The 25,885-nt window shown below is 49.0% G+C and overlaps 3 long non-coding RNA genes across 3 annotated transcripts; all 3 read right to left on the bottom strand.

The window, feature by feature from the left end:
* Positions 1–282: 282 nt before the first annotated feature.
* LOC139788167 (uncharacterized) lies at positions 283–648 on the bottom strand. The gene is made up of 3 exons (XR_011722777.1): positions 579–648; positions 448–499; positions 283–341 (listed from the first exon to the last, which is right to left on the bottom strand). It is a non-coding gene; the product is annotated as an uncharacterized lncRNA (long non-coding RNA).
* An 11,743-nt stretch (positions 649–12,391) lies between these two features.
* On the bottom strand, positions 12,392–20,126 carry LOC139788084 (uncharacterized). Its single transcript, XR_011722769.1, has 4 exons — positions 20,054–20,126; positions 12,879–12,919; positions 12,701–12,796; positions 12,392–12,438 (listed from the first exon to the last, which is right to left on the bottom strand). It is a non-coding gene; the product is annotated as an uncharacterized lncRNA (long non-coding RNA).
* Positions 15,600–16,806, bottom strand: LOC139788085 (uncharacterized). Its single transcript, XR_011722770.1, has 3 exons — positions 16,720–16,806; positions 15,895–15,953; positions 15,600–15,821 (listed from the first exon to the last, which is right to left on the bottom strand). It is a non-coding gene; the product is annotated as an uncharacterized lncRNA (long non-coding RNA).
* Positions 20,127–25,885: the final 5,759 nt, after the last annotated feature.

Below are 25,885 nucleotides of genomic sequence, written 5' to 3'. Positions count from 1 at the left end.
CCCCCCCCGTACCACCTCACCTTTAAGAGTCATCTGTTCTCAACAGTAGGAGGCACACCGCCTGCAAAAAAAGAGGAAACATTTAACCGAGTTGATATAAAACACGTGAATGACTCTGCACACAGCCATCTCACCTTCTCCAACTGTTCCTCAAGGCGTGGCTTTGTCACTCCAGCACTGTGTGTGACACCTGCAAAAGTCAAGGCAAAAGGCACACGCTGAGATATTGCCTCCAGCAACACCCAGGCCACTGTGACATCTATCTCCTGCTCCATTACCTTTGCCCCTCGCCCATCTTTCTGCCATCTCTTTGGGTTACCACGATGAGGTTAGGAGGGCACCTGAAAAACAAAAAAAAACCCACAAAACAACAAGGGATGCTCATGACCAACCAATAATACAACACCTGAGAATAACTGCTCCTCCAGCCCACCGGCCATCGCTCACCTTGCCACAGCCACCTCTGGTGTCCGTATCCCGCTTCGCTCGCCGCTTCCGCCTTCAAAATGACAACAAACCGTAATGTGGTCAGGTAGCCAAGGGAGGCAGCTTGCCGCCAACTGCACACCCTGACTAACCTTCAGCTGGTTCCCTTGTCTCCTCCTCCATCCGTTTCTCGCTCATCCTTGACTTGCGGGATCTGAAAAACAGGATTACGCAAGTTACCGCACCGCCGCTCAACACCGAGTCGGTCAGGTTGTGGTGCTTCTGTGGCCCCTGATCCTACCCAGCAGGCAGGGCAGCTCCAAGCCAAACACTCACAGGCACAGACTGACCCGAGACACAGCCACGTGAGTCACAAGACTTGAGCTCGAGATAAAACTCGCAGCAAGAAGAGGGACTCTGGAATCCAAGACTTTTGGGCAATAAGACCTACGGCGATGCGTCTGCAAAGAGAGGGAATGAAGCGACGGATGCCCGAGAAGCCGCCATCAAGACCTAAGGATGCAAGGATGTGGGGAATGAGTCCCCCTCAGGGAAACTGGGCGGACAGAGATCAGATGACAATGCAATTGAGAACGACATTGTGGAAGACGACCATCAAGAAACTTCCAAGTCAAGAGACCGATCTGCAATTTAAACTCATTGTGCAGAATAACACGCTGCTGATCAGTACCGTGCTGATCAGGAAAGGCTTTGCAGGGATGATGCCCAAGATGCAAGACTTGCTCTGTGAGGACACAGAGAAGACCATCAAGACTGGAGGAAGCTCTAAGACAAAGACAAACAACACAAGATACACAACCCCACACACCAAGGCTGGAGCTGCCCTGCCCACCCTAGCATTGTGCTGGAAACTAACATGCTCTGTTCACCCACTCAAAGGGGGCTAATTGTAGACAGCCCTCTCCCAGATGCCATCTTCAAAATCCCTCCTGCAACTCCAAGCCTCAGCCCCTCTGCAACCAAGTTCCTGTACTTAGCTTTCAGAGGGCTGCAGCTCTAAATTTATGTCCAGCAAAGAAATCACGCTGGCTGACTAGCACGTTCCTGCAGTTTTAAGGTTCCTCTTCAACAACTCCATTAAAAAAAAAAAAAAAAAAAAAAAAAGTAATAAGTAGAAAAAAAAAAACCTAACAAATAGAAAAAAAAAAATTTGCATGCAAGCATATTCTTGCTATAAAGAGCTCTAACTTACGGTGGTTTTAAAGTTCTTACCTTAAAGAGTCTTCTCAAACAGCCCAGACAGCTCAACAGCTGCAGTCAGCTCCAGGAGTAGGAGAGCTCTGACCTCAGAGAAGCCCAAGAGCTGACTGAAGCCCCTAGCCAAAGGCTGCGGCTTATATACCACAGGCACCGCCCACAGCTTTTCCCACAATCCCCTGGGAAAGGGGAGGTGGCGATTACCACAAGGTATAAAAGCAGCCAGAGGAGAAGCAGTCAGTTTTCTCCTCTTTCTTCAGTTTGCGGGACAAGCAGAGAAACTCCGTGATGCTGGCTGAGGAATTTGGGTTTTTTTCTCTCTCCTTGTTACTTCAGCGACATGACCAGGTAAGAATTCAACCCAAAGGGAACCTTAACAGAGTAAAGGTCATTGGAGGCTTGTATTAGACAGAAACGAGGAAAGAACAAGTGGGGTGGGTCACAGATATGGACTCACAAAGTCTCCTGAAAGACTCAGAGGGGTGAGAGCTCTGCAACAAAGCTAAAAGTGCACTAAAGGCAAGCTGGAAGGCAGTATTCTGTTAGAGGGGTCATTTTTGGATCGAAGACACTGAAGAAAGCTGAGGGGCACAAGCAGCAGTCTGGAGGGGATTTTAATAGAGTACAGGCGACCCTGGGATGTTGGGAACCGAATGACAGATGGAGTCAGAAGAGCTTCTCGTGGAGCGAAAAAGGAGTAAAATGCGCAACGGAGCCGGAAGGTGGCTGTGGGACGCCGACAGGGGGTGTGACGTTGGCCTCCGGAGGTGTGGTGGTGAGAGAAGGGTGCTGTGAGAGAGGTAAAAGGCGGCTCTGGGACACGAGGGAAAACCGTATGTGTCCAGTTGATGTACGGATGTCCTCGGGGGCTGAGGGACTGAACAGATGTCTAAGATCACAACAAATGAAGGAAGGGTTCTGGGGTGCAAAGAGAGCCTGAAGAAGGATTCTGTCTCAGTAAGAGAGCTAAAAAGAGCACCGCAGAGATCGAAGGGTGTGGGGCGGCGTGAGGATGGTCTCGAAAGGAGCGGTGCCCTGAATGAGAGGGCTCTGATGGGCAATAATGTTGAAGAAGAGTCCGGGAAGACCCTCTGGCAGAGTCTTGAGGGGGAGACCGGACCCCCGTCCCTTTCTGAACGCTTCCTCGGAGAGGACCCTGGGTGTGGCTGGATGTGGTCTTTGCCCCTGGCAGTAAAGCGGAGTTCATACTCTCCCTCTGCCCCAGAGTTGGTGTATTTTGTCTCTGCCTTTTAATACCTCGCTACCTTTCTGCATGATGTGCACCCGTCCCGTTTTATAAAGGGCTTCTTTAAAATGCATCTTACCCCAGGGTGATTGGTCTCTTGGCTCTGCTGCATGTGCCTTTGATTTCACTGGTTGTTTCATCTGAACCTGAAGTTCTGACGGTTTGCTGCCATCTCGAAATAAATTGATCCGTTTGCTTCCTGGTCTCCATATGGAACTCTAATTCCTGAAATTCACCTTTCATTTTGCCGTCTCCGTGTCCTGTGGACTTGTCTGGCTCTCGAGGGGGGAGGGGCTTGCTGCGCTGCTTTTCTATTAGTCTGTCCTTGGTGTTTCATGTGGCATCGGTTTCACTAGATTTCAAGGACAGTTGAGACTGTCCTGAGGTCTATATAGATCTGCTACTTAATATGATACTTTGCCAGATGGGCGGGGTCAGCGCAAAAGACACAGGCACCCAAATAAAGAAGTTAGTTTATATTTACTGATGTATTAAATTATAAGAGAACAAGTGCAGAAACAAACAACAAAACTGAAGTGCGATAGCAAAGTCAAAGCAAAACACACCAGCTCATGTAATTGTTACTATACAGACGCAGCGATAAAGAGTAAGACAGATGTGTCGCCGATTGCCGTAATGATTCGACTTTCCCTGGATCTGCGGTTGCTGGGGAGCCCTGGTTGTTACGAGGACACGGAGAACCCTTCCCAGCAGTTGGAAAATCCTACACGGTGCGTCCTTTTGTAGGTGAGGACGCCAGAAAGGGTCCAGTTTTTCGAGTATCCCATTGCCGCTAGTCCGAAGGACTTGCGCTTTTCTTAACGTGAAAACGTCCGGTCTTACGCCCCGTAACGACCGAAACCGGGGCCTGGCTGGGGCTCAAGTCGCAGATCGTAGGGCTGCCTAAACTATCTCCCCTAGACATGTTACTGGTGGTTACCTAAAATATCTGCCCGGGCAGTTCGGTATATTGGCTGCTTTTGCACTCTCTCGTGGTTTGAAAAAAATTTCTCAGAATGGGGAGGGTAAGGTACTGCTTTCACAAACCTTTTTTCCTCCTACATACTTAGCTGATCTCCCAGTAAACCAAACGTGCTCCGTCTCAGGATGAGTTAATAGATCCAAGTTTTTTCCAAACCTCATTAAAGATTCGTTTTTGAGTGCAAAATCAGGGTTTACTTCTTGATTATTCATGGGGGGCAGTGGCTAGCTGCTAGTGGAAGGCAGCCACACCATAGCCTCCCACTTAGGCTCTATCTTGAATATATTTGACCCATTGCATGATAGGAATTATGGCAGACAGAGCCGCTTTATATCCTACTGTGAGTTGTTCTAGTTCTAGCGCAGCCCAAAAATGTGCTAATGTAGTAGATGTGTTTGTGAATTCATGTTAAATAATTATAAAGTGTTTGCTAACCCAACTTTGAGAGTACTAATAATATATCTGTCTTCAACATTGTGAAATATGCAAACATAGGAATTCGTTAAAATGAAATATAACTGTTCTTTGCGTAACTACAAAGCTTAAGGGAACAAGAAACAAGACATCCACAGTTTCTGTGCCCTGAAAACACTACAATGTACATCCTGTTGTGCTAATCTAAGCTGATTTTTCTGCTCACCACATAGCGTTGCAATTTAAGGTGGTTTTACTGCTGACTGCAAAGCGTTGCACAGGAAAGAGCGAAGGAGCGCATGTGCGGAATCGAAGGGTAACGAGAGGGGAAACTGAGGCAGACGTTGACTTCATCCAACGACCACCAGATGGGGGTCAAAAAGATCCCCGGAGATAAAGCGGGCATGTGCCTTTGAAGGCCTGCTTCTCCCAAGAACTAATAAACATAATCCAGCCTATTCCTAGAACAGTCATGAATATGTACTAGAATAGTTATAAATATGTATTAAGGTATGGAATGTAAGATAAAAGATTAAACTTTAAGGCATGTGTGCGAGTGGAGCGGAGACTCCCCACGCACCCAACGCTGTTTTGCTTATTGCAATTTTATTAATTAAATTAAACTATTAACAGAATATTGAGTCAGTAATTTATAACACTGATAACTCTCAAAGTGGAGTTGTTTTCTGCTTCTGGTAATTTTTTCCCCTGGGCTCCAAGTTCTGTGTAACCCGTTTAGAGATTTGTTTGAGATCTCTTCTTATTTGTGAGGATCATAAATCCAAAACCTTTTGTTAAGCCTCTTCTGTTAATTCCAAATCAGCCTGCTGTTCACTTCTGCAAACTCACACTTTTCCCTTGTTACCTCACATAACAGGGTTAAGATTGATCCTATGTGTCAGATGCGCTGTCTTCAAAAACGAAACAATCCGATGACTGCTAAGAATTGAACACCGCAATACACGCTGCCACGCACTGAATATAAGAAGATACAAAACCATTGACTGGCAATCGGGCATCTTTTGAGCGAAAAACTACAAATGAGTCTCCGGAAGTCGGCCATGTTGTTACCGGAAGTCGGCCATCTTTTTACCGGAAAACTACAAATGAGTCTCCGGAAGTCGGCCATCTTTTTACCGAAAAACTACAAATGAGTCTCCGGAAGTCGGCCATCTTGTCACCGGAAAACTACAAATGAGTCTCCGGAAGTCGGCCACCTTGTTACCGGAAGTCGGCCATTTTTTTACCGGAAAACTACAAATGAGTCTCCGGAAGTCGGCCATTTTGTTACCGGAAGTCGGCCATCTTTTTACCGAAAAACTACAAATGAGTCTCCGGAAGTCGGCCATCTTGTCACCAAAAAACTACAAATGAGTCTCCGGAAGTCGGCCATTTTGTTACCGGAAGTCGGCCATCTTTTTACCGGAAAACTACAAATGAGTCTCCGGAAGTCGGCCATTTTGTTACCGGAAGTCGGCCATCTTTTTACCGGAAAACTACAAATGAGTCTCCAGAAGTCGGCCATTTTGTTACCGGAAGTCGGCCATCTTTTTACCGGAAAACTACAAATGAGTCTCCGGAAGTCGGCCATCTTGCTACCGGAAGTCCGCCGTCTTTTTACCGGAAAACTACAAATGAGTCTCCGGAAGTCGGCCATCTTGTTACCGGAAGTCGGCCATCTTTTTACCGAAAAACTACAAATGAGTCTCCGGAAGTCGGCCGTCTTGTTACCGGAAGTCGGCCATCTTTTTAGCGGAAAACTACAAATGAGTCTCCGGAAGCCGGCCATTTTGTTACCGGAAGTTGGCCGTCTTTTTAACGAAAAACTACTAATGAGTCTCCGGAAATCGGACAAACTGAAAGTTAAAAATTTAAGAGCCCCCAATGTCCCCTGAGCGTAGAAACACACCATCTGGGAGATCCTCTGATCTTCGCCAAAACCTGTCAATTTTCTCTCTTACTTCATAGATTCATTTAATCACTCGTGTTGGAAGGGGCCCTCAAAGACCATCTGGTCCATCCCTCTACTTAATACTATGGATTCGATGTCTTAACACTTTCTACAACGGGAGGAATCTACCGCTTCTCGTGGGAGACCATTCCCATCTTTTACTGTCCACATGGTGAAAAATGAACTTATGTCCAATCAGAATTTCTCCATTACCTCTTATCCATTAAGCCCCACCTTACCTTGTTGCTGGAGGACCAAAAGAGAGAACTGTTGCAAGACGAACCTCTCTTAGGGCACGGCGCTCCGAGGTCCAAACAGGCGTTTCAGCAGAAACTCACGAATAGTGCTCTGAGTTTATTGCCGTCAGGGTTGCCGAGCCTGGCTCAGGTTAGCTGATTCCAGAGCAGTAGCTCTATCTCCTGGCTTGCTCAGGAATGAGCTGAGATTGGGCTCCAGGCCTCACCTTTTATTGGCCCCCTAATCCTGCTCGTGCGCAGCTGGGGCCTGCCGTAATCAGGCACAGGTGGGTTTAACACAAGCTCATGCCCACTACCTGGCAATTAGTGGCACCTGGTTGCCTCATTTCACTACAGAGAACAGGGAGCAGCTGACTATCTGGCTCCTTCTGGTTACACGAGGACAAAAAAAGAACATAGAGTGCAGCTGAGTAATGGGGAACATCCGGTTTCTAAAGGTCCAAAATAGAGAGTTTGTTTGGCTGCTTCACATGCTGTTTCCAGTTGCTGGAGGACTGGTGTCTGTCAGCAAGCCAGCAAGCATTTAAATACCCATTTACACATCTAATATCTGCTTTGACCTATACATCAGCTTTGATACACTCACACAGAATCCCTGGAGCAAAATAGCCCCCGTCCCTCCTGGTCCCACACTCCCCCCTCACCTCTACCATACACCCTGACAGCCCTCACAGCCCTTTACCCCTCCCCACTGTAACTCCAGTGCTTAAAACACATCTATGAAGACTATTAGGCAGGATTTGTCATTACATTCGTAACATCAAAGCAACGCTCTTGCTAGGGGCAGAAAAAGCTTCCATCCTTCCTTATTCCACTGCTGGGGTAGAGAACCCTGTATGGCTGCCTCTACTTGTATCACGAGAGACACCTACACACACACTGCCGCAGTAGCGGCGCTGCATCCTGCTTAGACAGCAAAGCTGAAAGTAAAAAATGACTCCTGAAAGTAAAAAAATAAATTCACCATCTGCTCATGAGGTGTCCACATGTTTATACATATCCTATTTAAATACTTCTATAGGCAAGTATTTCACTTCCTTTCTGCATTCATGTAACTTGTACAACTGTTCACTGATACCATTACATTTTCTATCTCAAACACAGGGATAATTTGACCAGGTATTTTTTGTGTGTTACACAACCGGGAGGGAGAGCTGCCCAAAGGAGATGCTACCAAACCCCCAGGGAAATACCCCATTTAGAGGGAGACAGAAACAAAGTACTTCAGAGCACTCCATCAAAACACCAGCAAAAGATACCTGCAGCATCCAGCTGTCTCTCTGTTCAAAGATTTAGAATAGATAATTAGCTAAACTAGGTAATACGAGATCTAAAGCATGTTAGCAGGGGCTGTTGGTGTCTAAACAATGCAGTTTGTACTTTACACAACTGTTTTTGTTACATTTATGATAAAAAAAAAGTCTGTGATAACTCTTTGGCTTTAATTTTTGAAGGATGATGGAGAGAAGGGAGGGTAAAACTGCAGGAGTCAAACAAATCCCCACTGCTGCAGTATATAAACTTACCAAAAAGGACTCTCTGATTTGTTAATACATCTGGATGTACCAAAATGTGCAGAGGAATGCATTTTCATCATCTCAACTGCTGCAATTGTGACCCACAAAGCCAGAAACACCATCAACTTGAGAAAGATGTGCTGTGCTTCCATCTTGAGAATGACTTTCTCTTTTTTTGAAGGAGGAGGAAAGAGTCTTATTGCCGGTGACTTCCACAGACTCTTTTGGGATCTGCTCTGATGGGGAGCTTCCAAAATGCAACATCTTTGAATGAGAGGCATTTCTGTTTTGGACTCTCTCTTCCTATCTTCTATCAATATTCATGCTGAAGGGCAGTTGTTCCTGGTCTCCCAGCTTAGCTTGCAGCAGGCCAGGGATCAGATTCCTTCCTCAAGAAAAGGCACATCAGGTAACTGGTATATTTCTGCAGTCACCAGGCTCGTCTTCATCAAAAAAAAAAAAAAAAAAAAAAAAAAAGCAGAGTGCCAGCAGGAAGCATCTGAAAGAATCCTATGGGTTGGCAAACCTCTTCTGCTTCAACCTCCTTCACCATCCCTTGAAGTACTCATCATCCCTAAAGACACCCCCCAAGTCATATAGAAATAGCACTTAGGGATATGGCTTAAGTTCTTGTCAGTGTTGGGTTAATGGTTGGACTCTAATGATCTTGAAGGTCTTTTCTAATAGAGGTAATTCTGTGATTAGCACCATGGGCTTTCCCTCACCTGCTCTGTACCCATTCAGTGCCAGATACTGCATCTGTCATTGTTTGTAGAACCCAAGCTACATCAAGAGACAAAATGACAGTTATACTTGAAGGGAGTCACCAGCTCCACGTTCATCCTCACTACTACCCCAGCTCACCTCAAATGCTCATCCAGTCCCAAAAGTGGCCTAAAGTTCACGCAAAAAAGTAACTGCTTCACAGAGTAGCCACATTATTCTCTGCTCTTTGACACTGACCTTACCTCGGACTACTTGCTATAGTCAGCAGCTTTGTCCCAGTGAGCCTGCTTACAATATTTGCAAAAAACAAAAGGAATGTACCAAGATGCTGCCTCAAACAGCACCCTGCCTGCAACAATCCCCATCTCTTACTCCTTTACCTTGGCAATTTGCATATCCAGCCTCTGCAATTTTCTTATTGTCACACGGTGACTACAATAGAACCTATAAACATCAACTGATGCTTCTAACTTCAACAACACACCCGAAAAATAACTGCTCTTTGGTCCCACTAGTCATCACTCACCTCACCCCAGTCACCTTCAGTGACTATCCCACTTCGCTTACTGCTTCTACCTTCAAAATGACTTAAACACACACTGTAATCAGGTAGCTACCAGAAGCACAATCCCTCCAGCACTACACACTGACTGACCTGACTGCACTCTGCTCCCTCGTTTCTTCCTACAAACGCATATTTGTCCTTTGCATCTGAAAGAAAGTGTTACACAAGTCACTGAAATGCTGAACAATGGACAGACAATTCCAGACATCTCGATCCTAGTTAGGAAACCCATCTAGAGTACTACTACCCTCATGCCATTAATAAACACAGCCCCACAACTTTAAACCCATACACATACAACTGTTAACTACTGAGAGGGTCAATCTCCTGCACTCTCATGAAGGTCCCATCACCTTCATCACCATCAAAGCAACTGCTCACCCAGCCTGACTATGGCTGCTCCACCTAAGATCACTGTAAAATTGTGGCCTAAAAACTCAAGGCAAACGTCACCAGAGACCCTTATGGCTTTTCAATATCCCCAACTCTACAATCTGGGCAGAGCAGCCCCAGGCCAAACACACAAACACAGACCAACTCAAGACACACCACTGCAAACTACAAGATTAAACATTAATATAAAACTCCCAACAAGAATTACTCTGGGCTCCAAGAAGTTGGCCAAGAAGATCTACAGGGATGCAAGGGTGAGGCAAGGAGGCCCCATGGTGACATCAAGTGTCATAGAACACTTCCTGTTACAATAATTACTCTTCAAAATAACATAATCAGATGTACAAGAAGACTAGCATCAAGACCTAAGGATGCAGAGACAAGGTTGCAAATGTGGAAAATTTATGACCAGAGATGCTCATTCGTTCATAAAGAAGATTACAAAAGATGCCTATCAAGAAATTTGCAAGATGCAAAAAAAGAAGGATCCAGATATGACTCAATGTGTTCAACACCATGGGGATGATGTTCAATATTACTTGTCCTGTGAGGGACTCTGGAATCCAAGACTTTTGGGCAATAAGACCTACAGAGATGCGTCTGCTAAAAGCGAGGGAATGAAGCGACGGATGCCCGAGAAGCTGCCTTCAAGGCCTGGGGATGCAAGGATGCGGGGACCGAGTCCCCCTCAGGGAAACTGGATGGACAGAGATCAGATGACAATGCAATTGAGAATGACATTGCTAAAGACAATCTTCAAGAAACTTTCAAGTCAAGAGACCGATCTGCAATTTAGACTCGTCGTGCGGAATAACACGCTGCTGATCGGCACCGTGCTGATCAGGAAAGGCTTTGCAGGGAGGATGCCCAAGATGAAGGACTCGCTCCGTGAGGACACAGAGGACCATCAAGGCCTGAGGAAGCTCTAAGACAACCAAGACTGACAACATAAAACACACAACCCCACACACCAAGGCTGGAGCTGCCCTGCCCATGCTGGAATCGTACTGAAAAGTAACCTGTTCCCTTCACCCACCCAAAGGTTGCTGCTCCCAGACAATCCTCTCCCCTACACTAACTTCAAAACACCACCTGCAATTCCCAACCTCGACTCCTCTGCTCAGCCCCTCCCCACCCACCCCTGGGCCCTCAACTTATCTTCAAGAGCGAGAGCAACACAAAGCCACGGTCAGTTATGAAAACCACATTGTTTAACTGAGATACGCTTCCAGTCGCACAGTTCCTCTTCATCCCCTATACGTAAAAAGGGAAAAAACACAACCCACAGATCACAAACAGCGCTGGCACAAGTCCCACCTAAGCCAACACACAGTACTTCTGCTGCACTCACCTCCTCAAGGGAGCCCCATGGTATACAGTGCACCTTCTCGTTCCAGAGTTGAACGCTATCGCCACCGTTGCTTGGGGCGCCTGAAACACCAAGAGAAACAGTTCCTGTTCTGCTGATCAGAAGTCAGCAGACTTCTGACCTTTGCTCACCTTGCCAGAGCCACCTTGGGAACAGATATTCTGCTTCCTTGGCTGCTCTCACCTGCAAAAGGACAAACAAACCATAATGGGGTCAGGTAGCCAGGAGAGGGACCTTCGCTCCAACACCCAACACTGACTAACCTTTGGATGGTGCTCTTCTCTCCTCCTGCTCTTTCATGTACATCCTTGTCACATGGGATCTGAAAAACAGTGATACACAAGTCACTGGAATACTGCTCAATAGATGAACTATTCAGTTATGACTCTTCCGGCAAACTCTGGGAAGAGCAGCTCCAAGCCAAACACTCAGACCAACTCCAGACACAGCCCTGCAAATCATGAGACGTGATCTCAAGAAACACCAAGCAAAAAGAATATCTCTGGGATCCAAGACTGTTGGGTAAGACGACCTACAGCAATGCAACTGCAAAACGAGGGGCTGAATCAAGGGATGCCAAAGAACCCGGGCTTCAAGACCTGATGACACGAGGATGTGGGGAATAAAGTCCCACTCTGGGAAAATCCATGACCAGAGATGATGCTGATGCAGGTGGCAATGATGTTTCAGAAGATGACCATCAGGAAGCTTCCCAGAATCAAGACCTATCAACACTTCAAACTTGTCACACAAGAAGATGCTGCTGCTGACTAGGACTGTGCTGATGAGTAAAGGCCTTGCAGGGATGATGGTCAAGATGTGGGACCTGCTCCGAGAGGACATCAAGACCTGAGGAAGCTTTAAGACAAACACATACAACACAAACTACACGCCACCACACACCAAGGCTGGAGCTGCCCTGCCCACACTGGCATCGCATCAGAAATTAACCCACTTCCTTCATCTGACCAAAGGAGCCTGCTCCCAGACTGCCCTCTCCCCTACACAAATCCCACCAGCCTTGACCCCTCTACACCACTGGTCCCTCAACTTATCTTTCAGAGGACTGGCTCTCCAAAGTCGTGGTTAGCCAGGAAAATAGACAGGAGCGGCCTAGGATAATCCTCAACTTGCAAGGTTCCCCTTTGCCACCTGCATTAAAAAAAAAAAAAGTCACACCAAAACAAGCAAAGAAAAAAACTCCACACACATAACCACAACACCAAAACACCTACCAGAATATTCAGCAATAAGTCCAGTGTCAGCCAGCCCCATTCCCTTCCAAATGTCCCGGCTTTGCAGAAGAGCCCTGCAAAGTCCCACTCGACCACGCTTTCCAGAGTTGGATGCTGTAGGCGTCGTCATTCAGGGCACCTAAAAGGCACAAAACTATTGTTCTGCTTGAGAGAAGACACTAGCTCCACAAGCCCTGCACTACCACCTCACCTCCAATGCTCATTCAGTTCCTGGAACTTGCTAGCATCATGCCAGGGAGGGACAGGCTCCCATCAACCACCCAAAGGGCACCGCTGCTGGACAACCCGCTCCCCTACAGTACCTTTAAAACCCGAGCCAGCGATTCCTAACCTTGACCCCTCTACACAGACCCTCCCCAACCATCCTCCCTTTCTCTTACCTTTCAAACATCTGGGGCTTTGAAGCACTGGACAGAAAAGTAACCCGCATCGGCTGATGGGGATCTTCCCAAAACCACAAAGTTCCTCCTCGTCATCTGCAATAACAAACGGCAGGACGTCAGCTAAATACCAACCCCTTCCACACGCTCCTCATAACCTCCGACTCACCCTGCTCACCTTCTCCTTCCACACATTATGGCCACCATCGCTTCTGGCACCTGAAACACCAGGAGACACAATTCCTATTCTGCTTGTCAGATCAAGCCTCCTCGTTACCATCCCGTCTCACCTCCAGCGCTCTTCTGGCTCCAAAGGTGGCAAGCGCAGCACCTGCAAAAACAAAGGGAAACCCTTAACCGAGCTGAAGTAAAATCTCTGGATGAGCCAGCCCGCAACCATCTCACCTTCTCCGACCGCTCAATACGTGGCTTTGTGTGGCACCTGCAAAAGTCAAAGCAAAACCCGCATGCTGAGATATTGCCCCAATCAACAGGCAGCCCACACCAGCCTTTGCTCAGAAAACTTCCAAATCCCTTCTGCAACAACTCCCAACCTCAACACTTCAGCTCAGTCCCTCAACTTATCTTCCTGAGGGATGGTGGTTTTGGATCTATGTCCAGCAAAACACCACGCTGTCTGACGGGCACGTTCCTCTTCATCCCCTGCAATCAGAAAGAAAGGAAAATCGGAAACGGTGTCACCAATAAGGCGCGCTTCAGCCATCAACAACCGCTCGTACTACGCCCACCGCCTCAAAAGGGCCCCACCCAGTTCCACTCACCTCCTCGATCCAGAGTCGAATGCTGTGTCCACCACTGCTTTGGGCACCTAAAAGACCAAGAGAAAGAGTTACTGTTCTGCTGATCAGTACTCACCAGCTCCATGAACCCACTCTCTACCACCCCAGCTCACCTTCAATGCTCACCTGGTTCCAAAGGTGGCACGCACAGCACCTGAAACATAAGGGAAACCTTTAACAGAGTTGATGTTAATACATGGCTGACCCAGCCCACAGACATCTCACCTTCTCCAACTGCTCCTCAAGATGTGGCTTTGTCACTTCGGCACTGCGTGTGACACCTGCAAAAGTCAAAGCAAAAGGCACACGCTGAGATATTGCCCCAAACACCACCCAGGCCACCGCGACGTCCATCTCCTGCTCCTTTACCTCGGCCTCTCACCCATCTGCCTGCCATCTCTTTGGGGTGCCAAAACGAGGTTAGGAGTGCACCTGAAAAAAAACACAAACAACAAGGGATGTTCGTGACCAACCAATAAAACAACCCCTGAGAATAACTGCTCCTCCAGCCCACCAGCCTTTGCTCACCTTGCCGCAGCCACCTCCGGTACCCGTATCTCGCTTCGCTCGCCGCCTCCGCCTTCAAAATGACAACAAACCATAATGCGGTCAAGCAGCCAAAGGAGGCACCTTCCCACCGACTGCACACCCTGACCAACCATCGGATGGCGGCCTCCTCTCCTCCTCCATCTGTTTCTTGATGGTCATTGACACGTGGGATCTGAAAAACAGGATTATGCAAATCACTGGGAAGCTGCTCAGCACCGAGTCGGTCAGTTAATGGCACTTCCCATGGCCCCTGATCCTACACAGCAGGCAGGGCAGCTCCAAACCAAACACTCACAGGCACAGACTGAACAAAGACATAGCCACGTGAGTCACAAGACTTGACCTCAAGATAAAACTCGCAGCAAGAAGAGGGACTCTGGAATCCAAGACTTTTGGGCAATAAGACCTACAGCGATGCGTCTGCAAAGCGAGGGAACGAAGCGACAGATGCCCGAGGAGCCGCCTTCAAGACCTGAGGACTCAAGGATGCGGGGAATGAGTCCAGATGCTGATGCACTTGGCAATGATGTTTCAGAAGATGACAATCAAGAAATCCCAAGTCAAGAGACCGATCTGCAATTTAGACTCGTCGTGCGGAATAACACGCTGCTGATCGGCACCGTGCTGATCAGGAAAGGCTTTGCAGGGAGGATGCCCAAGATGAAGGACTCGCTCTGTGAGGACACAGAGGACCATCAAGGCCTGACGAAGCTCTAAGACAACCAAGACTGGCAACATAAAACACACAGCCCCACACACCAAGGCTGGAGCTGCCCTGCCCATGCTGGAATCATGCTGAAAAGTAACCTGTTCCCTTCACCCACCCAAAGGGGGCTGCTCCCAGACAACCCTCTCCCCTACACTAACTTCAAAACACCACCTGCAATTCCCAACCTCGACTCCTCTGCTCAGCCCCTCCCCACCCACCCCTGGGCCCTCAACTTATCTTCAAGAGCGAGAGCAACACAAAGCCACGGTCAGTAATGAAAACCACATTGTTTAACTGAGATACGCTTCCAGTCGCACGGTTCCTCTTCATCCCCTATACGTAAAAAGGGAAAAAACACAACCCACAGATCACCCACAGCGCTGGCACAAGTCCCACCTAAGCCAATGCACGCTACTTCTGCTGCACTCACCTCCTCAAGGGAGCCCCATGGTATACCACGCACCTTCTCGTTCCAGAGTTGAACGCTATCACCACGATTGCTTGAGGCACCTGAAACACCAAGAGAAACAGTTCCTGTTCTGCTGATCAGAAGTCACCAGCCCCATGAACCCCCTCACTACCAACTCAACTCAACTTCGATGCTCATCCGGTTCCAAAGGTGGCACACACAGTGCCTGCAAAAACAAAAGGAAACGTTTAAGTGACTTGATGTAAAATACATGGCTGACCCACCCCACCACCATCTCACCCTCTCCAACCACTCCTAAATGTGTGTCTTTGTCCCCCCGAGGATGGTTGTGGCACCTGCAAAAGCCAAAGCAAAAGGCACGTGCTGAGGTAGTGCCTCCAACAACAGGCAGCCCACTGTGATGTCCACCTCCTGCCCCTTTACCTCAGCCTCTCACCCATCCGCCTGCCACTCTTGTGGGGTGCCAAAAGTAGGTTTGGAGGACACCTGGAAAACACAAAAAACAGGGGATGCCAATGCCTTCAACGAAAATAAAACACCTGAGAAATAACTGCTCCTCCAGCACACCAGCCTTTGCTCACCTTGCCAGAGCCACCTCCGGAACAGATATTCTGCTTCCTTGGCTGCTCTCACCTTCAAAAGGACAAACAAACCATAATGGGGTCAGGTAGCCAGGAGAGGGACCTTCACTCCAACACCAACTAACCTTTGGATGGTGCTCTTCTCTCCTCCTGCTCTGTCATGTACATCCTTGTCACATGGGATCTGAAAAATGGTGATACACAAGGCACTAGAACACTGCCCAACAGTGCTGGACTAGTCCTTTAGGGCTCTTCCAAAAAACCCCAAACCTGTAACTCTGGGAAAAGCAGCTCCAAGCCAAACACTCAGACCACTACAAAACACAGCCCTGAAAATCATGAGACTTGGTCTCAAGAGAACACCGAGGAAGAAGAATATCTCTGGGATCCAAGACTGTTGGGCAAGATGACCTACAGCGATGCAGCTGTGAAGCGAGGGGCTGAAGCAACAGATGCCCACCAAGCCGGGCTTCAAGACCTAAGGATGCAGAGAACAAGTGCTCCTCTGTGAAAATCCATGACCAGAGATGCTGATTAATATGGAAAAGTGTTTCAGAATACCACCATCAAGAAACTTCCCAGATGCAAGAATAATCCACGTGTTTAACTTGTCATGAAAGAAAAAGATGCTGCTGACTAGGACTGTGCTGATGAGAGAAGACCTTCCAGGGATGATGCCCAAGATGAGGGACTGGTTCTGCGAGGACAAAGAGGACATTGAGGGATGAGGAAGTTATAAAACACTCAAGACAGACAACACAAAGTACACACCACCACACACAAAGGCTGGAGCTGCCCTGCCCAGGCCAAACCAATGCTGTAAACTCATCTGCCCCCTTCACCTGACCAAAACAAGCTGCTCCCAGACAACCCTCTCCCCGATTCTCACTTCAAAACCACTCCCTGCCGTTCCCAGCTTTGTCCCTTCTGCCCATCCCCAGTCCCTCCACTTATCTTTGGTGGTAGGGGTCCAAAGCCATGGTCATCACAGAAAGACAAAACCATCCACAGGGATGTTCCTGCAGCCACACATTTCCCGTTCATCATCTGCTGAAAAAGAAAAAAACAACCAAACAAAAAAACCACATCACCACACAATAATTTTCACCAGAAATTCCAACATGAGCCAGCACCAACCTCTTAGAGAAGAACCAGCTTCTCAAGAGTCCTGTGAGGTCTCACCCACCTGCTCATCACAGAATTAGGCACTGCAGGACTCAATGAAGGGCACCTAAAATACACAAAACCACTGTTTGGCTTGAATGAAGTCACTACATACATGAACCTCCTAAATTACCACCCCAGCTTACCTCCAACACTCAGCTCCAAAGGTGACAAAAAACAAACAAAACAAAATAAAACAAACGAAACACACAAAAAAACCCAACAAAAACAACCAACCCCACACCAAAAAAACCCTGGCAAAACAAAGAGAAACACTTAACTGAATTGATATTAAACACCTGGCTGACCTGGCCCACAACCATCTCGCCTGCCCCAACTGCTCCTCTCCACGTGGCTTTGTACCTCCAAGGCAGTGGGTGGCACCTGCAAAAGTCAAAGCAAAAGCCACATGCTGAGATATTGCCCCAATCAACAGGCAGCCCACACCAGCCTTTGCTCAGAAAACTTCAACATCCCTTCTGCAACAACTCCCAACCTCAGCACTTCAGTTCAGTCCCTCAACTTATCTTCCTGAGGGATGGTGGTTTTGGATCTATGTCCAGCAAAACACCACGCTGTCTGACAGGCATGTTCCTCTTCATCACCTGCAACCAGAAAAAAAGGAAAATCAGAAACAGTGTCACCAATAAGGTGCACTTCAGCCATCAACAACCACTTATACTACACCCACCACCTCAAAAGAGCCCCACCCAGTTCCACTCACCTCCGTGATCCAGACTTGAATGCTGTGTCAAACCGGTTGAACGTCCACTGCTTTGGACACCTAGAAGACCAAGAGGAAGAGTTACTGTTCTGCTGATCAGTAGCCACCAGCTCCACGAACCCACTCTCTACCACCCCAGCTCACCTTCAGTGCTGATCCGGTTCCAAAGGTGGCACGCACAGCACCTGAAACGTAAGGGAAACCTTTAACAGAGGTGACGTTAACACATGGCTGACCCAGCCCACAGCCATCTCGCCTTCTCCAACTGCTCCTCAAGACATGGTTTTGTTACTCCAGCACTGTGTGTGACACCTGCAAAAGTCAAAGCAAAAGGCACACGCTGAGATATTGACCCCAACAACACCCAGGCCACTGTGACGTCCATCTCCTGCTTCTTTACCTCGGCCTCTCACCCATCTGCCTGCCATCTCTTTGGGGTGCCAAAACAAGGTTAGGAGCGTACCTGAAAAAACCCACAAAGAACAAGGGATGTTCATGACCAACCAATACTACAACCCCTGAGAATAACTGCTCCTCCAGCCCACCAGCCTTTGCTCACCTTGCCACAGCCACCTCCGGTACCCGTATCTCGCTTCGCTCGCCGCCTCCGCCTTCAAAATGACAACAAACCATAACGTGGTCAGGTGGCCAAGGGGGGCACCTTTCCACCAACTCCACGCCCTAACCAACCTTTGGGTGGCCGCCTCCTCTCCTCCTCCATCGGATTCTTGCTAGTCATTGACACTTGGGACCTGAAAAACAGGATTAGCAAATCACTGGAAAGCTGCTCAGCACCAAGTCAGTCAGGTTGTGGCGGTTCCCATAGCCCCTCATCCTACACAGCAGGCAGGGCAGCTCCAAGCCAAACACTCACACCCACAGACCAATATGAGACACAGCCATGTGAGTCACAAGACCTGAGCTCAAGATAAAACTCGCAGCAAGAAGAAGGACTCTGGAATCCAAGACTTGTGGGCAATAAGACCTACAGCGATGCGTCTGCAAAGCGAGGGAATGAAGCGACGGATGCCCGAAAAGCCCCCTTCAAGACCTGAGGACGCACGGATGCGGGGAATGAGTCCCCCTCGGGGAAACTGGATGGACAGAGATCAGATGACAATGCAATTGAGAATGACATTGCAGAAGACAATCATCAAGAAACTTCCAAGTCAAGAGACCGATCTGCAATTCAGACTCGTTGTGCAGAATAACACGCTGCTGATTAGCGCCGTGCTGATCAGGAAAGGCTTTCCAGGGAGGATGCCCAAGATGCTGGGCTTGCTCTGTGAGGACACAGAGGACCATCAAGGCCTGAGGAAGCTCTAAGACAGCAAAGACTGACAACACAAATCACACAACCCCACACACCGAGGCTGGAGCTGCCCTGCCCATGCTGGAATCGTACTGAAAAGTAACCTGTTCCCTTCACCCACCCAAAGGTTGCTGCTCCCAGACAATCCTCTCCCCTACACTAACTTCAAAACACCACCTGCAATTCCCAGCCTCGACTCCTCTGCTCAGCCCCTCCCCACCCCCCCCCCCCCGGGCCCTCAACTTATCTTTCAGAGAACTGGCATTCCAAAGCCATAGTTAGCCCAGAAAAAAAAAATAGGAGCAGCTCAGGATAATCCTCAACTTGCTAGGTTCCCCTTCACCACCTGCATTTAAAAAAAAAAAAAAATAATAAAAACAATCACACCACAATACCAAAAAAATGAACCAAAAAACCCCCCCACACACACATAACCACAACACCAAAACACCTACCAGAATATTCGGCAGTAAGTCCAACATCAGCCAGCCCCGTTCTCTTCCAAATGGCCCAGCTTCTCAGAAGAGCCCTCCGGGGTCCCACTCACCCACGCTTTCCAGGTTTGGGTTAGGGTTCGTCATTCAGGGCAACTAAAAGGCACAAAACTATTTTTCTGCTTGAGAGAAGACACTAGCTCCACAAGCCCTGCACTACCACCTCACCTCCAATGCTCATTCAATTCCTGCAACTTGCTAGCATCATGCCAGGGAGGGACAGGCTCCCATCAACCACCCAAAGGGCACCGCTTCTGAACAGCTCGCTCCCCTACAGTACCTTTAAAACCCGAGCCAGCGATTCCTAACCTTGACCCCTCTACACAGACCCTCCCCAACCATCCTCCCTTTCTCTTACCTTTCAAATGGCTGGGGCTCTGAAGCATTGGACAGAAAAGTAACCCACATCGGCTGACTGGAATCTTCCCAAAACCACAAAGTTCCTCCTCACCATCTGCAATAACAAACAGCAATGCCAGCAGAAATAGGATATCAGCTAAATACCAACCTCTTCCACAAGCTCCTCATAACCCCCGACTTGCCCTGTTCTGCTTGTGAGATCGAGCCTCCTCGTTACCATCCCGTCTCACCTCCAGCGCTCTTCCCCCTCCAAAGGTGGCACACACAGCTCCTGCAAAACCAAAGGGAAACACTTACCCGCGTTGAAGTAAAATCTCTGGATGAGCTGGCCCGCAACCGTCTCACCTTCTCTGGCTGCTCCTCAACCCGTGGCTTTGTGTGGCACCTGCAAAAGTCAAAGGAAAAGCACATGCCGAGATAATGCCTAAAACAACAGGCAGCCCACTGTGATATTCACCTCCTGCTTGCTCCTTTACCTTGGCCCCTCGCCCGTCTGCCTGCCAGCCTTGTGGGGTGCCAAAATGAGGTTTGGAGGGCTCCCAAAAAGCACAAAAAGCAGGGGATGCGAATGCCTTCCACAGCAATACAACATCTGAGAAATAACTGCTCCTGCAGCCCACCAACCTTTGGTCTACGGAATGCTGCTCAACACATGGACAATTCCTCTGAGACTCTTCCAAGGGCCCTTGACCCTACAATGTGGGCAGGACAGCTCCAAGCCAAACTCTCAATGCTGAGGCCAACCCAATACACAGCGCTGCAAACCACAAGACTCGACCTCAAGAGGAAACTCACAGTAAGATGAATGATTCCAGGATCCAAGACAGCTCGGCTGGAAGACATCCAGGGATGCAACAGTGACGCATGGAGGCTCCATTGTGGCCCCAAGAGTGTCGAACAACATCGCCTTTTAAAGAAGCTACTTTCTAAGCTTAGATGACAGGTAAATGAGAAGCCTGGATTCGAGACCTAAGGACACAGGGAACCGGTCCCAGTTTAAGAAAATCCACAATTAGAGATTCTGATGGAGTTAGGAAGAACATGTCAGAAGACAACCTTTGAGAAAGCTACGATACACAAGACTGTTCCATGTTGTGAATTTGTTATGCAAGACAAAGCATTACTGAATGTGCTGATAAGGTGTTTTAGACCCTAGGGATGGTGCCCAAGGTGCAAGACTTGCTCTGTGAGCACAACGAGGACACTAAGGCCGTAGAAAGCTCTAAGACAACAAAGAAACAGCAGAAACTACACACCAAAACACACAAAGGCTGGAGCTGCCCTGCCCGTGTTTGCATCGTGTTGGAATCTAACCTGGTCCCTTCACCTGACCTAAGGGGGCTGCTCCTGGACAGCCTTCTCCCCTACACTAACTTCCAACACCTTTCCTGCAATTCTCAACTTTCCCCCTCCCTGCCCAGCCCTTCCTCACACCTGGTTCCTCTTATCTTTAGGGGGGTTGGCACCTGAAGCCATGGTCAACAAGGAAAGCCACATCAGGGGGCTAGGATGTTCCTGTAGCCACAGGGTTCCTCTTCATCAGGTGCCATGAAAAAATTTCCAACCAACAGTACCACGAGCAAGTCCCACATCAGTAAACACTGACCTCTTAGAGAACGCTGAACTCCTCCAAAGAGCCCCTGAGTGTTCCACTTACCCTCTCACTCCAGATTTGAACACTGCAGCCGTTTGGAGAACCAAAAAATACCAAGACAGAGCAAACCACCGCACCCACCAGAAGCTGCCACTCCTGCTCCTCTCACCCAACAGAGCTCCAAGCACAGCACAGCCACCGAGCAGACTGAGCCCCAGAGTAGAGGTGGAGGCTTATACACCCTGGGCCCCACTGCCCTTCCCAAAATCCCTTGGGAAAGCCCCCTCATCAACCTGACTGGCCACACCTGGGCTACCCCAGTCTGTAGTCAGGTAGGGCCTAGCTAGGGCCTGGCGGTCAGAAGATATCGCCTTGCATGGGAAGACAGGGCCTCTCTCTCTTACCAGTAGTAAGATAGTGATGTAAGCCGACAGGAACGTCTCCGTAAGCTTAAGCTATATAAGGCTGTATCACCTGTGAATAAACGCCATTTTGCCTATCCACCACATTGGTGTCTGTGAGCATGATGGACGGAGTTCACCATTCCTGAACCAGGTCACCACGCCTAATGATAGGCAACACAGCCCCAGCTGGAGCCCTTCAGAGAACATCATCCCCTGCTCCTGCCACAGCTGGGAGCTCAATCCCCAGGGTCTGCTAAAAATCCACAAACACAGCCCACCACCCCTACTCCCCCCAGGGCACTCTGAAGGCAGGAAAAGGTTCATTTAGGCTTCTCAATCCCAGCAGAGTTGGGGACAAGGCTCAAAGCCAGAGAAAGAGAGAAAAGGCAAGAGAAAAGCACAAGAGAGAGAGAGAGACAGAGAAAAAGAAGACGGCCTGGGAAAAAAGGAGAAGGCCACAGCCATAGGGGGAGGAGTAGAAGGACAGGGCCACAATGACAAGAAGGCAGCAGGGAACCAAGCCACAATCAGTGCTGCAAATGAGCATCACAACAGCCACTGCCAATCTCTTCAGCACCAGACTCCTCAGATCCCCCACATCCCACCCCTCCCTCCAAGCCCTTCCCCACACATGGTTCCACTTATTTTTCGGGGGGGTTGGCACCTGAAGCCATGGTCAACAAGGAAAGCCACATCACAGGGCTGGGATGTTCCTGTAGCCACAGGGTTCCTCTTCATCAGGTGCCATGAAAAAATTCCAACCAACAGTACCACCAGCAAGTCCCACATCAGTAAACACTGACCTCTTAGAGAATGCTGAACTCCTCCAAAGACCCCCTGGGTGTTCCCCTTTCCCTCTCATTCTAGAGTTGAACACTGCAGGCATTACCACTTGGGGAACCAAAAAATACCAAGATGGAGGAAACAACCACTGCACCAGCCAAAAGCCCCCAGCCCTCCTCCTCCTCTTACCTTGAAGAGCTCCAAGCACACCACAACTGCCAAGCAGACTGAGCCCTTGAGTGGAGGTGCAGGCTTCTATACCCTCCCCAGAGTCCTTTGGGAAAGCCCCCTCATCAACCTGACTGGCCACACCTGGGCTACCCCAACCCCAGCTGGAGCCCTTCAGAGAACATCATCCCCTGCTCCTGCCACAGCTGGGAGCTCAGTCCCCAGGGTCTGCCAACAACCCACAACCACAGCCCCCCACCCCCACTAGGGCACTCTGAAGGCAGGAAAAGGTTCATTTAGGCTTCTCAAAAATCCCAGCAGAGCTGGGAGAAGGCTCAGAGCCAGAGAAAGAGAGAAAAGGCAAGAGAAAAGCATGAGAGAGCGACAGAGAGAGCGACAGAGAGAGCGACAGAGAGAGCGACAGAGAGAGCGACAGAGAGAGAGACAGAAAAAGAAGATGGCCTGGGAAAAAAGGAGAAGGCCACAGCCATAGGGGGAGGAGTAGAAGGACAGGGCCACAATGACAAGAAGGCAGCAGGGAACCAAGCCACAATCAGTGCTGCAAATGAGCATCACAACAGCCACTGCCAATCTCTTCAGCACCAGACTCCTCAGATCCCCCACATCCCACCCCTCCCTCCAAGCCCTTCCCCACACATGGTTCCACTTATTTTTCGGGGGGGGTTGGCACCTGAAGCCATGGTCAACAAGGAAAGCCACATCACAGGGCTGGGATGCTCCTGTAGCCATAGGGTTCCTTCACTACATTTTCAAGTCTTTTTTAATTAGGACATGATTGAAGACATGAAGGAAGAGACTCCAATTGCTGTGCACAATCAGAATTGTTGATGGTGTGGCTCACAAGACTTACATACTATCCCAATATCTATTGATTGATCTACAATTTACACATCAAAGTGCTCTTCCTACAAACATAAAAAACCTTATCTACCCGTTCCCACCAGAAGTACTGGGTTTCAGGACATAACATCGTCCAGATAGCAAATTCCTTAAGTTATTAACAGCTCTTTTTTCTTCTTCAGGGTCAGTGAGTGCCTTGGAACCTGCAGCACTCCACACAAGCCTGCTCCTCTGCTGTTCTACAAGGACACACAGTTAAAACTTTTTATTTGTTAAAGATACTTCTACTTAGATTTATCCTTCAAACTCCACTGCGTAGTACAAAACCTAGACTACATAGCCTGGCCCTAGGAAAAGTGCAGTGATGTCACCAGGCATAAGACTTCATAGGGAGGGTCCAACAAGCGTACCTGATGAACTCTATGGGGCACAGCTATATCTATGGGGCAGGCAGGCAGCTGTGGGTCATGCTCACTGGTCAGTGAGGCCAGGTCCCCTGGAAAGCTGTGGGGCAGCAGCCCCACAAATCTAACTCCAGTTCTGCGGGACAGAAAAAATGTCCCTTTGGGTCGGGACACACTCCTTTCAGGTTAAGCCCCACCCTTTTCAGATGGACACTCCCCCATGTGGGGCACACCCAACCCACTTTTGGTGCAGACGCACCTACTTTGGCTTATAGTCTCGCCCTCCTGAATGGACACACCCTCTGAGGGATGCAAACCCCATCCCCTTTGGGTGCAGACACTCCCGCTTTGCCTTAAGCCCCACTCTCAGGGGAGTAAACACTCCCTGTTTTATACAATCCCCACCAACTTTGGCTGTGGACACGACCTTTTGCATTAAGCTCTGCCCTCCTTGGAATAAACACACACAGTGTGATGGAAAACCTCTCCTACTTTGGCTGTGCAAATGCCCCTTTTCCTTATAGCCCCGCTCTCCTGAGTGGACACACCCTCTGTGATTTAAAAACCCTGACCCCGTTTGCTGTGGACATGCCCCTTTTGTGTTAAGTCCCACCTTCCAACCCCTCCTAATTTGGCTGTGGACACACCTCCTTTCCTTATAGTCCCCTTCTCCTGAGTGGACACACCCTCTGTGTTATGCAAACCCCGCCCCATTTGGTGGGGACGCACCCCTTTTATATAAAGCCCCTGTCCTCCTGTATGTGGACACACCCCCTGTAATGGCAACCCCACCGTCATACACACCCCCTTCGCATGAAGCCCTGCCCTCCTGGGAATAAACACTCCCTGTGAAGCAAACCCCGTCTGTGGGTTTTGCCGTCTGTGGGATTTTTCGTCTGTGGGTTTTGCCGTCTGTTGGTTTCTTCGTCTGTGGGGTTTTCCGTCTGTGGGGTTTTCCGTCTGTGGGGTTTTCCGTCTGTGGGGTTTTCCGTCTGTGGGGTTTTCCGTCTGTGGGGTTTTCCGTCTGTGGGGTTTTCCGTCTGTGCATTTTTGCCGTCTGCGGGTTTTGCCGTCTGCGGGTTTTTGCCGTCTGTGGCTTTTGCCGTCTGTGGGTTTGACCAAAAACCTCGAATCTACCAGCCCTCGGCAGCCATTCTCCAATATTGCTCAAAGAGCCCCAAAATCCGAACGCTCGAGACTGCAAAACACATGCAAAGAGTGACCACTGAAAACTTTGGCTGGCCCTAACCCTCACATGGTACCCCACCCACAGCACCACCAACGATCGGCCTACGCCTTTGCCTTTGACCACAAACCTTGAATCTACCAGCCCTCGGCATCCATTCTCCAATATTGCTCAAAGGGCCCCAAAATCCGAACGACTGAGACTGCCAAACACATGCAAAGAGTGACCACTGAAAACTTGGGCTGGCCCTAACCCTCACATGGTACCCCACCCACAGCACCACCAACGATCGGCCTACGGCTTTGCCTTTGACCACAAACCTCGAATCTACCAGCCCTCGGCAGCCATTCTCCAATATTGCTCAAAGGGCCCCAAAATCCGAACGACTGAGACTGCAAAACACATGCAAAGAGTGACCACTGAAAACTTTGGCTGGCCCTAACCCTCACATGGTACCCCACCCACAGCACCACCAACGATCGGCCTACGGCTTTGCCTTTGACCACAAACCTCGAATCTACCGGCCCTCGGCAGCCATTCTCCAATATTGCTCAAAGGGCCCCAAAATCCGAACGACTGAGACTGCAAAACACATGCAAAGAGTGACCACTGAAAACTTTGGCTGGCCCTAACCCTCACATGGTACCCCACCCACAGCACCA

This window comes from Heliangelus exortis, chromosome 28, assembly GCF_036169615.1.
Source record: "Heliangelus exortis chromosome 28, bHelExo1.hap1, whole genome shotgun sequence".
NCBI lineage: Eukaryota > Metazoa > Chordata > Aves > Apodiformes > Trochilidae > Heliangelus > Heliangelus exortis.
This window is presented reverse-complemented; position numbering and strand designations above follow the sequence as displayed.